Raw genomic sequence first — 13,342 nt, 5'->3', positions numbered from 1 at the left:
TAAAAAAAACTGCAGAAATGTCAAACATTGGCTTTGTAAGGTATTTACATTCAGGTATATTTAAGGGTAACTAGGGCACTTTCAGTGAAAACATTGTTTGCCAAGAATGAAGTATTTCACAAGCTGCATAGAAAACCAATAGGAAACGGCACTTCATAACAGAGTTGAGATGGTGACAGAGATGGTGGTCTGCGTCTTTGTGGGTTTTGCAGGGGGCTGTACAGTGGCAGCAGGGCAGGTGTCCCGCTGGGTTACGAGCCCCAGAAGCTTTGCATCTGGATCATTTCCTCAGCCCAGGGGCTCCACACTGGGACCTCCTCATAAAGCTGCACATGTGCGAAATAACCCGCAATCCCTCCGAAGACTTCATCTATGTCAGCCTGTATGTGGCAGCTGTGGTGATTGCAGGTAACAAGCTGAGACAGACTCACAACAACACAGAGGGAGGCAGCAGTGACAATAACTTGTGCTTTTAGTCTCTCACACTGTCACATTTTCTCCCACTAATGGCCAAATACCCTGAAAATATTTTTCCGCAGGAGGTGAAAAAAATGGTTTTATTACTTGTGTTCCTCAGCAGAGTAGGGCGGGACCGATGGCAGGAGGATTACCAGAGTAGCAGAAGATGAAGCCAGGATAGACAAGAACTCTGAACTGTGAAAGTAAGACTTCTGCCCAATCCCAAAAACGTAAGGTACGCTCCTTTCCACATGGGTTCACACTAAGCTCGATACTCCAGGGATAAGGAGTTGAAAGCTATCCTTTGAGGAGATATCCAGCATGTGAGTGAGTCCCAAGAGGAACCCAAGAGGGACTGAAATGTGGAAAAAGAGGGTTTGACAATTTCCATGGTACAATCTTGTGAAAATGGAGTAGTGCTTTAAGAAACATTCCTTCGATAGGCTGAGGGAGCCACAAGAGGGGAGACGTCAGGAGAAATCATGCTTGGCTCAACACAAAAAGCACTCAGAGAAATGAGATTTAATCTGCTGAGCTTAGAGTGTATTAGCCAGATGTAAACAGTCAGTACCAGCTGTGAGAAAAGTTAACTTCCACAGCCCTGCTGCCTGGAAAAACAACCCGTGAAACATCAAACAATACTAGCAAAGAAACTCAGATATTTAAAGTACACTTTAAAACTTTCACAAGCCCGGGACATTGTAGTTATGGGAGTCAGTGGGTTAAGGTTAACTGGCCTCACTGAAACACTTTCTCTCCGAGAATACTCTGCCTCTAGGCACAAGCTGTGGGAAAGGGAGTTTATGCAATTACATCACATTGATTTATGGGAGAAAGAGGAAAGATGGGGAGAGGATGGAAACTGAGCTGCTTGGAAGCGATCCAACATTTGATCCCTGAAGGAACACAAGTCAATAGGTTTACACCACAAAACATGATGGATCGGAGACAATTGTGTGGGGGATGCATGTGGTCAGAGAACACTGGCAGAACAGTAGGGGTCAAACCCATCTGAAGTTATTAGTTTTGATGTACGACTAAAAAAAACACACAAAACTTTGGAAAAGGCCATCATTGTATTACAGAAGCTTCGCTGTGAACCTGCTTATGGAGCACTTGCAGAGGACAAGTTCAGAATAACAAAAATCCTGCTGAGCGTACTTTCAATTCTCCAAACTCTAGGGAGCTGATGACTGTCTCCAACCAACAGATGCTGCTGATGCCGTCTCGAGTATTAATTGGCTGTAGTGATGAAATTGGGAGTAATTAACTCAAGCGTACACTGCAGCGTCAGCGCGGTAGAATATCTCCATCAGTCCACCGCAGCCTAAGAGTTATAAATAAATAGTCCATTTAATGCTCTCCACTTCTGTAATAGGACCACACGAGTGACCACAGCTGGGATATTTATGGTGAAACACATTACTGCTCTTCTGCTTATTTAAACGTTTGCATGTGACTTGAAAGAAATGCTCTCTTCCTTGCACTTGTCTAGGAGATGCACGTATTGAAGTCCTGTGAGCTGAAGCCAAGGCTCTGTGTGACTGAAGTGATAATCACCTGGAGCGTTAACTAAAGCTGCGTTCATCAAATTGCCACAGATGAATGCGGCAGATTGTTAAAATAAATCAATGCCCCAAGCTTATAGCGATTCAGGAATTCTGCCACAGTTCACACAAGCAACATATGAGTCTACACAACAAAGAAAACAAAATATATTTTCACCACATGAGACTTTGATACCATCACCAAATGGTAAAGATATGAACAAAGCAGGAGGAGAAAACAGAAGAGATTCAGTATAATGAGCTGTGGAGTTACAGTAAGATATATTAAATGATGTTGTGATATCTCCAGCTGTCTGCAAAGTCTCGAGCGTCTTGGAAACACAACAGACCTTTGGCTCGGGCCAAGAGAAACAGAATAAATATATACACGCGAGAAGCTGGCCCAATATTTGAAGGGGGTGTTTTGAAAGCTCACAGAATAGACTGGAGTATCAAGGGTGGGTGGCTGTGTAAGGCTGGGGTTACTCTAGATGTGGCAAGTGTATGGAAAGCTGATGTTTTGAGTAAGAAAAGAATGGACATCTGTTTCCTATTACGTAAAAAAAAAAGCTTGACCAATCCCAAACTGCCTGCAGAGATAAGCAAAAGTGGTTTTGGTAATTGCTCACAACATTGGCTTTCTCCTTCTTCATTGTTGCTTTTGTGCCTTATTTTAATGTGAAGAGATCAAATGAGATCATGTCCGGTTATTGACCGTGACTCAATTTTTAAAGGAAGTAGTCTAAAAGCTGATTTTTCTGTTAAATCCTGTTTTGTCATCTGTCCAATTAAAGCACCAGTTGGGAAACACCAGTAAAAAAAAACATGCTTTTTGGCTTGACAGATAAAGCAGAAATAACCTTTACAAGTCCAGGGCTTACAGAGAGACAACCACACAATCACTTTGGCTTCAACATTACTGCTGAGACAGTTCACATGGGAGCTGACTCCTGCCAAGCATTATCGGGAAAGATGATCTGGGCGCAAACTCTTGGAGAAATGCCTGACCTGTCTGTTTTTACATAAAAACACTTCACAGTTCAAGATGAGGTTGGGCGGTTTTGGTGCTGGCCTGTCGCCGTGACGTTGGACAGGTGACAGATCAGTGGGAAGCCATCCAAGATTACCTGATGTCTGACTGAAAATAAAATTCCTAGGAGCATCTGCACTGGGCTAAATCAATGAACACTGAAGCCAATTTAATTTCACATACCGGAGACACTTGCCGTGCCGGTGCTATCTCTGACAAACACATGGGAAGGTGATCCCTGGATTCTGTCAGACACATACAGACTGAAATACATTTTCATGAAAATCCCTTTAATATACTTCAAATGGTTAAACAGAGGCTAGCTTTCTATGCTGTGGATTTTTCTTTTTTCATTAAGCTTCGAAGAAAAGAAGATGCAGCGAAGTGAGGATTAGGGAAAAATTGAATTATGCTTCATGGTGTGCATGTGTTTACCATAATAACTATTAGCTTTTATTTACTTTTACAGTGAAGAAAATACCACCACATGTCTATTTTTGCTCTGCTCTTTTTAGAAAACCATAGCTTCTTAAGAATGTCTTGTTAAAGTAGAGCCACTGAGCACAGTAATGGCAGTGCGGTTTGCTTGTGGTCGCAACACATCGCCTGGCATTGACCGAAGGTTTTCCCAAAGGACAGAGCCCGTGTTTTTGCGCAGTGACCCGAAAAATGCCGTCTCGAGGAGCGATTTTTAAAGTGGCGTTGGGCTAAAAATTTCATAAAGCACCATCAAATAATCATGAGCCAGTGAGGCGCTCGGTCTTGGATGTCTAATTGTTTTCCCCTCTGAGGAGTAAAAATAAATGTCTACAGCGTGTACATATGAACTGCTGTTAAAAGGTATCACCATAAGAAGCATACAGGGAAGATGTCCAAGCACTACTGCTGAAATCTTCACACACACACAGGTCTGGATGGCTGGAGGATGCCGGGGTTGCTTGAACAACCTCAATAAGCTTTTAAGGCTGCATTGTCCGTAACAGTTCAGCACCCCTTTGTGCTTCACACTTCAACCACATGTGGTCTAACGCTGTGATTGTGGGCAATAAACTAAATGACAATGGAAGAACACAAGCAGAAAATCTTGGAGAAAAAAAGCAACACCTGTGTCGCACTCTAACAATGGAGGATTTTATGTGCCGTAACCACAGGTGAGATTAGATAACATTATCACTCAAGGAAAGCAAACCACAAGAGACGCTCTAAATGCAAACAGGCCGATGAGGGCCCTCATCTACACTGCTATTAGTTAATAAGCCCTAAAGACTTTCAGTTCCTGTTCTTTAACAAGCTGAAATGAAACACAGGCGTTTATCCCAGAGGCGTATGATCCTGGCAGGAGAAACATCATTAGACCGCCCTTCCCCCAAGTTTCCCCAGGTAAAAGTTGGACCCTGCTGTGTTAAAAAAAAAAAAAATCAAACACTGATCTGTCCCCCTGATGCTGTGGAGGCTGACAAGGAACCCATATCTCTGATAGACCTGTGGCGAGCCTCGCTCTGTGGGAGTGACTGTAACATCGCTGTTATCCCACAGGAACTGCAGGGAGCTACGCTGCAGACAAGGTGTGTGGGCTTCAAACACAGCAATGCCAGCCAGTCTAGCGGAAAGAAAAACAATGGGGGTTTTGTAGAGGCATTTACTCTAATACTGGCATTATATTTAAATATAAATGCACATTTTAGATTGCAATGAAGAAAAAGGAGAATTATATTAGCCCAGTTACATCTACTGAAGTTAAACACAAAGACTATTTCTGCTTAGAGAAGGTTTTTCTGTGCCATGCTTACAAGTTCAATGCAAAACATTTAACCTAGATTGAAGCAGATATGAGACCTATATACAATAAATATGAAACAACCCCATTTCAATTTGAGGTCTGCCGGCAGTAAACAGGCTGCAGGGAGTGTGTGAGTGGGTGTGTGTGTGTGTGTCTGGGAAAGCTTAATGCACATTTATGTTTGTGTATTTTAGGTTTGTATGGTTATCACTGAATGGAACGGCAAAGTGTTATTAGCAGACCGGGATGCAAACCCAAATCATGCTCAAAATAAATCTGCACTCTGTAATTCAGCCATGGTAAAAAAAACAAGACCATATAAACCAACTAACAGTCATCACTGTGTCCATAAATCTGATGTGGCACCATCTCTCCAAATCGACCAATCAGGAGAAAGTGAGTTAATGAGCGAACATCCAGCTCCAACTCCCAACATGCACTTCATTTGTTTTAAAATGATAATAGGCTAATTATCTGGGTCAGCATTACCAACCTACTGTCCATTCCTACAACAATTTGTGGTCTCTACATTACCCAATTATCTTGTGGTGAGAGCAAGTGTGTGTTTGTGTTTGTGTTTGCTAGTAACAATTACCATATCACATTATACTGTGTAGCCCATCATCAGTGATTAAAAATAAACAGGATATTTAGATGGTCTCTAAGCAGATGAAATAAAAACACAGCGCTGTTCAAGTAATGAAATAAGTCACGTTAAAGAAAAAAAGCCCTATACGAATAATGAGGGCATTCCTATAAAGCTATTTTCTCTCATCAGAGAAAAGTGGATGGAAAGAGCAGGAGTGAGGGGTGGTGTGGAGGAGAGTCGGGACACAGTTATGGCTGGGGCAACAGAAAAAGAGAAAGACCAGAAGCCGGGAGAGAGTCCCATTTCATCAGAAAAATGTCTGAGTCAGGAGAAGAGAGAACCATTAGGCCAAATGAGTCACAGGGAGAGGCTGAAAAAACAGATCTGGGCTGAGCTCGACTCGCAGTACCATCCCCGAACAAAGAGCCACAGACAGGCAGAAACAATGGCCCACCAAGAATATATAATATGTTTTTATCTCCAGTAGTGTACCTCCTCATTAGTGAGAGACTGATGTCTTGACTGAGACGTGAGGATACTTGCATGAATGTCTCTGCAGATATACACAGAAAATTGAGTTATGGGTAACACAGGTTCTCAGAGTTATTTTAATTATCTCTGAATCTGATATCAATTATTGTTTGGGGAACAAAAGGATGAAAAATCATGAAAACTAGTGATTATAGTTTCCCATGGTGACAATTTAAGATTGCTTGGTCGTTTTGTGCATCATATTTTCAATGTACAATTATTTAAAACAGAGAAAGAGTATCTTTGCAAGCTGGACCCAGAATATGTTACGATTTTTGCTTGAATAATTACCTAAAAATCACCAAAAATACAATCTTCATCAACCAATGGTATATTGACTTTAAGTATTGAGCTCTCATTTGTAAAGTGTACCCTTTAAATCTCAACAACACATGCTATTAGTACAAAAAAGAACATTGGAGCATGTTTGAAACAGAACCATCAAGCAGAATTGGACATGTTCACATGATCCCCAAAATGTGTATAAAAAGGAAGAGCATCTCAGAATGACACTGGTGCCCAAACATGGGGTCTATTCATACTGTGTTTTTAAAAAACAACAGTGATGACCTTTATCCTGCACACATGCACTCTGCTGCAGTGATTCACAAACTAGATACAATCCTTTATTTGTGTGGATAAATGATTCCTCTGAACATTGAGTCTTTATCTAAATCCTTAGCAGGAAACAAGCAATTTACACAAGAAATCCCACACAGAGCTCTTTATCTATACAACTGTGACCCAAAATCATCCATAGTGAAAAGCTCCAGTATTAGTTACTGAGTGTGGGAAACAAACACACATCCATAAAATGAGCCCTTCCTCCCTGGTGCTGATCAGCTTCCTCTTGCTCAGTCCGACACGGTTCCCAATGTGAGTCAACCCAGCTTCTTCTGGCAAACAAACAACAAATACCTTCATTTAACACTTATTCAATCTTCTTTCAGGCAGAAAGGTGTTTAACTTCAGCATCATCCAGTGGTTCAGAGGAGAGCAGGTAATCTCCCCACGTCGGCCCTGTGTCACACACCCATCAGTGCCAGACTGACCGGCCAGCCTAAGCTCCTCTCTGAGCTTTGACTACTTCTGAGGGATGAAAAGAGCACAAGGCGAGGTAGAAACCCTGCGGCAAAGGCACAGGGACTTACCGAGTGTGCCTGTCTGTGTAATGACCAACGGGTACTCATGGCAGCCTTTAATGGACACCTGAGTGACACGGTTTATTAGTTCTGAAAAACATTATGCGGAGAAAAAGATAGCTAGGGGCGGATTTCAAGATAAATGTGATTTGAACATCCCGAGATGGGGCCGAGTGTACCCTCAACTAAGCGCCTACCAAGCCGAGAGCCCGTTTGATAGTCCGCTATCTGCAGAGCCCAGCTTGTCAAATACATACCTTTTACCTCATTACCTGCTCAGCACTGCCATTATTGAGGGAAATAGGGCCAACGCAAGATAAGCACAAAGAATTCTTGGGTTGAGCACAAACAGCCGGCCTGCTTCCTCCTGATAAAAGGGAAGCATCAGCGGAGAGAGGCCCCTCAGCTTCCTGCCCTCGCTTAGGTCATTCACTACTTCCTGGCCGGGCCCAAATGGCACGCAATGGCCAAAGGAATGCATGAATGCGTGAATGTAACTGGATTATACAGCATTTCCTTTTTAATTTAAACTGCCCTTCAGCAGACTGCCTCAAACCACAGGGTTTGGACAACACAGTGCTGACATAAATAATAATAACACTCCTTCATGGATTTTAAACAGCTGATGAAAAATACATCTTTCAGAGAGTAAATCATTTCTGCCAGCTGAAAAGCTAATTTAATTTTCTCATGTCTCCTGACAACAAAGATGCTGAACCCATTACTAGCTGAGGCCCGTGCATCACACACATTAAATGAAGGGTCCTCTTGCAATCGAAAAAAAGCAATTTTCTCATTGAGCCAATAGATACTCCATTTAGTTTCGGGCTCTCTACGGACCGCTGCTGCTGTAGTGGGGCTGATACAGGAGAGAGCGAGCGTGGAGTGATGACCAAGCCTCGCTTTCCCCGCCTTGCTGCTCTGAACCCATCGATACAGACGTGATTCACAGGTTGGGTGAGGGGGGGGGGGGATAAAGACAGGGAAGATGAGAAAGGATGGGGACAGGAGGAAGAAGGAATTATAGATGAGAGGATACAGAGGGAGAGGTTGTGGTGAGGTAGGGTGAATCGAGGATGTGAAATCAGGGCGAGTGATCAAATGACCGGCCAAGGCAACAGCAGTGTTATTTTGGAGGGACATCAGCTGATTTGAAAGGAAAAGTGAAACCGTGAGAGGAGCAAAGAGACACAAATCGGAGGCACCCAACCATGTGGAACCGCAGATTGATTAATTTCAGGCCTTAAATGAGCGGTGCTCTGCCAGGCCAGGCGGCATTAAGTCAGTCACCCTCTCAGCAGGAGCTGCCACACACTGAAATTCACACATTTGTAATTCTGCAGAGGATTGAGGCCGAGGAGCAGTAAATGCACCACGCACACACACATAGCATATCTTTCTCACACTTCATTTCCTTCCTGTCCATTTCTATTTTGTTGAAAATGTAATCGCTGGCACTGTGAATGTGTGACTAAGAGCAACACATTATCAGAGGCACTATTAAAATGAGGGCACTGAACACCAGTGGCAAGTCTCACACCAGGTGTTTTGTGTGTGTAGGCGGAATAAATACCAGTTTGGCTCAGAGATTTGAATTCACTCAAACATGCTCCCTCCTAATTGCTACTATCCGCATTGTTGCTGCCAACCGTTATTCCCTGTATAAATTACAATGTAGGTTTACATATCCTGTTGTTTGCATTTGTACTTATCCCACAGACATCACTTGTGTGTCTCGGCAACCAAACTATTTCCCAACAGTCTTGTGTATCAATCTGAGGACAGAAAGGCTTCAGGCGGAGTTTAGTCATCCGTGTTGGCAGCTGCTCCAAAAGCATCAATATTACTGTTTCTTTCCCTTTTCTTTCTTGACAAGGCAAATGTTCACCCGCAACAGAGTGAACAAACATGCCTCTGTTTCCAGTTTGTGTGCTGCTCTCTCTACTAACTGATAACTCCAAAGTCATTTGGGGTCTGGGAAAAACCAAGAGGGTGGAAAATAAGAGAGAGAGAGAGAGATCTCAACATGATGCAGCAGACAGTAAAGTAGCCCGATTCATTAATCAGGGCAGGAGCTGAACAGTCAGTGTGTCCAAGCTGCTGGGGCGTGATATGATTCTTCTCTCCTGACACATACCAGCCTCAGGGAGATGGAGAGCTGGAGTGAGTGGCTGTGACTGTAACTCGAGGCAAGAAAATCCAGCGCACTCACCTGGACACTGGTGTGAGATAATGGGTCCCTAGGAGCCAATCTCCTCAGGCGAAATCTGATTATAACCTGGTTTTAAAACTGTTAGAGAAATGGTTGAGCAGAAACTTTTTAGCTGCTCAAACTTTTGAAATGAACCCTGAATTCCCTCCAAAGTCACATGAAACTGTAGCATGTTAACAAAGTATTGACTTTTCTTTCAGAGCTCTTGAATGTGTCATGCTCGCTTCAGTGGATATCAGACAGACACACAGAGAGATGAGGTGTTTTTGGATGATGTATCCCTCTGATTAATGCACTCTGACAGTGAACTCCTGCCCTACAGCAGAGGTAGCGCCGTCAGAGACATCCATCTGGTGACCCCATACATCTCTGCAGACAGCCTCCTCCTGGATCCCCGTGGGAAGGGTGCCAGCCTGGAGACTGACACACATCACCCCGGATTCCCCCTGATGGCAGGTTTCTCATACAATAACCCACTATTAAACGTAGACTGCCTATTAACCGCATTTCACTGACTGATTCATGGCACATCCAATCACCTGAGGATATTTAGTTTTAGTGCAGGACTCCGATTTATTCTCAAAAGGAAAATAGCACTCCGACCTGATCTAAACTTAACTCAAGTCTTAGTATACAATTATATATTTCTCCTTTGTTCATTTAATTCCTGCAGCTCGCCTGATGGGAAACTTGAAGCAACAAAGTAAGCGGATTTCAAAAACACAACATCGCCCCTTGGACAATCTGCACTAAATAACGAGCCCGTTCAACACAGCACTCAGGGGATTCAAATTGTGATCACTTATCGTTCATTTCAACATACATTTAAGTTTGTAGCAGCGACAAGTTTCTTACCTCAAAACGCAGCTCAGTGTCGGAACCTCTCTCTGTGACAAGACCCTGGGAAAATGTTTCTAAAAAGCCGATGTGAGAAGCCTGGGACTGCTGGAGGAAAGTAGTCAAATAAAAGAACAAATGTCGATGAGCCACGGAGAGGAATTATACCGAGCAGCGTCCAACTAATAAAATCCACCGCTCCTAGATCTGCGATCCCAGTTTGGCCAGGCTCGCAATGTTGAGGGGAGATTGGTATGCAAACAGTTTTGTGAAGTGGCTGAAAGAGGAGCGCTTCATCGTGCAGCCTGCTCTGCTGCGGGGGGCGGGGCCTCTCTCCGGAGGACACGCCTCCAGTTTACCTTCGCTATTGTCACTCCGGTGTGATAAACAAACTTGAGTGCTGCTGAAAAATAACTAATTATCTCTATTAACGGCAGTCAATCACAAGAAAAAGGAAGTGGAGGCTTATTCTTGTGAATTTAAGTCTAAAGGGTTCCCAACAATAATTAATGTATCTGTTTTATTCAGTATCAGAGCCATATTAAATGTGGTTTTCAGATTGTAGAAGATAAAATATGTCATAACTGTTTTTCAATGGTATCATATGTGATGAGATCATATGTTGAGATTCTGTGATACACTATTAAGTCTTCTTAATAATACATTGATAGTAACAAGCACATACTAACTGCAATTTCTCAGACAACCTGATGTGTAATATTATGAAGGAGTACTTTTTTAATATTGCAATCTTGTTTTTACATCACAATTTAAATTAGTGCACTCAGATCAATATGTGTATGGACTCCAACTCACAGTCACAAGCTTCTTCCAGCTTTTAACCCCAAAATACAACAGGAACAGCTCAGAACAGGCTTCTCTGTGCATTATAATGGTGGATAACATCATGTAAAAGTCCCAAATGTTGGTTAAAATAAATAAATGAATGTGTGGAGTAGTAGTGTAGTCAAACAGTGTGCAGGATTGTCTTTAGTCATGTAACAATCAATCGGCCATAGACCTTGACATGAGCTGCTGTAATGTGTAACTTGACCTTTTCTATGTGTTTGTTTATTTACTACTTGTCGGCTTTTTATGTTGTTGTTTCTTTTGTTTGGTTAGCTGAAGACCAATTTCCTACCTGATTGACAATGAAGATATAATAATCCCCTACAATTCTGGCTGAGAAGGAAAATACACTTTCCAAAACTATTGCTACTGTTCAAATGTTACTATAATACTTTTAATTAAAGTAAGAATAAAGTCAAAATGTGTGAATCTTTTAAGTCAAATTCTCACTTTAGTTGCAGAGCACATACTATTGTAAGTTGAATTCTGACTTTAATCTTTTCCTTTGAATACAGACTAAGGAAGAAACTCACATAACTCAATTTCATCTGTATCTTGTCTTTTTCTACAGTTTGTTTTTACCATGAATGGGAAAGTGCCTTTTCTTTGGAAGTGTGGCACATAATCATCACAAATGTCATTGTGTTTATCTTTGTGTGAACACATGCACACAGTCATGTTGGAAGACAACATCTTATTTATACAGATGAGACAATATATTATATGTATTCATCAGTTGTTTGGAAACTAATGAAAAAGTACAACAAATGACTGCATCTAGAGAGTACCCTAAGGCACAGAGTAATTGTATCTTTGTGAGAGTAATGATTATTGCTTCCTTGAGGAATTGGCTCATCACTGTTTTTTATTCCAGCAACAGATAAGTGACAACTCTCAGAGAGCCAGCTGATAGTTATTGTTTGTCCCTTGTTAATTATTCATGCTGTGTGTCCCTCTCACAGCCAGAAAACAAGAGGAGTGCTTTTGTTTCGGCTTCAGAGGGGGTGCTGAAGTGTTTTCTACCCCTCTGTGCTCCTCGTGTCACAAAATCTACTACAGATGGAGGGCAAGATAAGCGCTCCAGAGACTGATCTTTTTGCCTTCTCCTCTAAGGTCGTGACACTGACATTCCCAGTGGCATACGTGATACTTCCAACCCCCAGTCCTCTGATCCCTTTCTTATTGGCCCTTAGGAAGCCTGAACTTTTAGGAGCATTTCTGAAGTCAAGAATACACGACAACGAGCAGCTTAAAGTGACGTTTGAAACAAGCCAGAGATCAGCGTACTGGATTCAAAGACTCGTCAGGAGCTTGCTTCAGACGGAGAGACTCCGCCATGTGTAAGAAAAGTATCACGGGAATGGCTTGGCTGCCGAGGGAACAGCTGTGAGGTATTTTCTTTTTGGCTCCTTGGGTATTTTCAGAGGGCTCAGAGTAAAGAAAGGCTGAGGGGAATCACTGACTGAAACGCCTCCTCCCCCCGCCTTGGAGCGCTCACATGGATCACTGGTGTTGGGGAGAGGACCTCTCTTTAGGCCCTGACATAGTTCAGATAATATTTGTTTTCTTAGCTAATCAGTGATTGATCAACAAATGCAGTGATTTTTATCGACTATGCGATGTGCAACACAAGTCAATACGCAGCTCAGAAATCAGTTTACAGACTCATGGTCTTGACCTTTTAGTGATGATGGGAGCCACTTTGCAGTAATTCAAGGAAATTCAAAAAGATTAAAATGACATGAGAAAAGCCTTTAAATGAGGTGATGAAAGGTTTTACTGTGGCAGGACACAAGTAGGGCAAACTACTTCCAATGACCTGTGGATGTTGAAGCATAGGGACATTTGGATGTGTTTTTTACATGAAAACCAATTGAAAGGGTGACCACTTAGATAAGGCCTTGAAACCTAATGTTGAATGTCATTCCCACTGTCTCTCTTTCTACAGCTGTTTTCCAATTAAAGGCAAAAAGTTCCCAAAAAATACATTTGACACGCGGCTTTTTCGCATGATATGGTATAGCTCACTTTGTCCTTCTCAATCCATGCTGCCGGCGATAAAAGATGCTCTTATGTCTATGTTAATCACACAGTAACACAGACACTGATAGGCAGTCTATGCTAGCTTACATGCCCTTCTGCCATGCACATTCTTATCGCACACATACCCATTTAATTCAATTTACACAGCCTGCGCTTCAATTTCACACACATAGCATCATACCACATGCTATCTCATTAAACAGGCTGTGGACATGCTTCACAAGCTCCCACAAAGTAGGCCTTGCTGTACACACACACACACACACACACACACACACACACACACACACACACACACACACACACACACACACACACACACA

The 13,342-nt window shown here is 42.4% G+C and overlaps 1 protein-coding gene across 1 annotated transcript in view; it reads right to left on the bottom strand.

The window, feature by feature from the left end:
* tspan18b (tetraspanin 18b) overlaps positions 1-10,441 on the bottom strand; it is a 30,333-nt gene extending 19,892 nt beyond the window's left edge. Inside the window, exon 1 of the mRNA XM_079684108.1 lies at positions 10,146-10,441. The gene's annotated coding sequence lies outside the window, so the exon portion shown is untranslated. The remainder of the gene's footprint in view (positions 1-10,145) is intronic.
* Positions 10,442-13,342: the final 2,901 nt, after the last annotated feature.

Source organism: Notothenia rossii, assembly GCF_949606895.1.
Source record: "Notothenia rossii genome assembly, chromosome: 5".
Lineage (NCBI taxonomy): Eukaryota > Metazoa > Chordata > Actinopteri > Perciformes > Nototheniidae > Notothenia > Notothenia rossii.
Note: the sequence above shows the minus strand (reverse complement) of the source record. Positions and strands in the feature narration are given on the sequence as shown.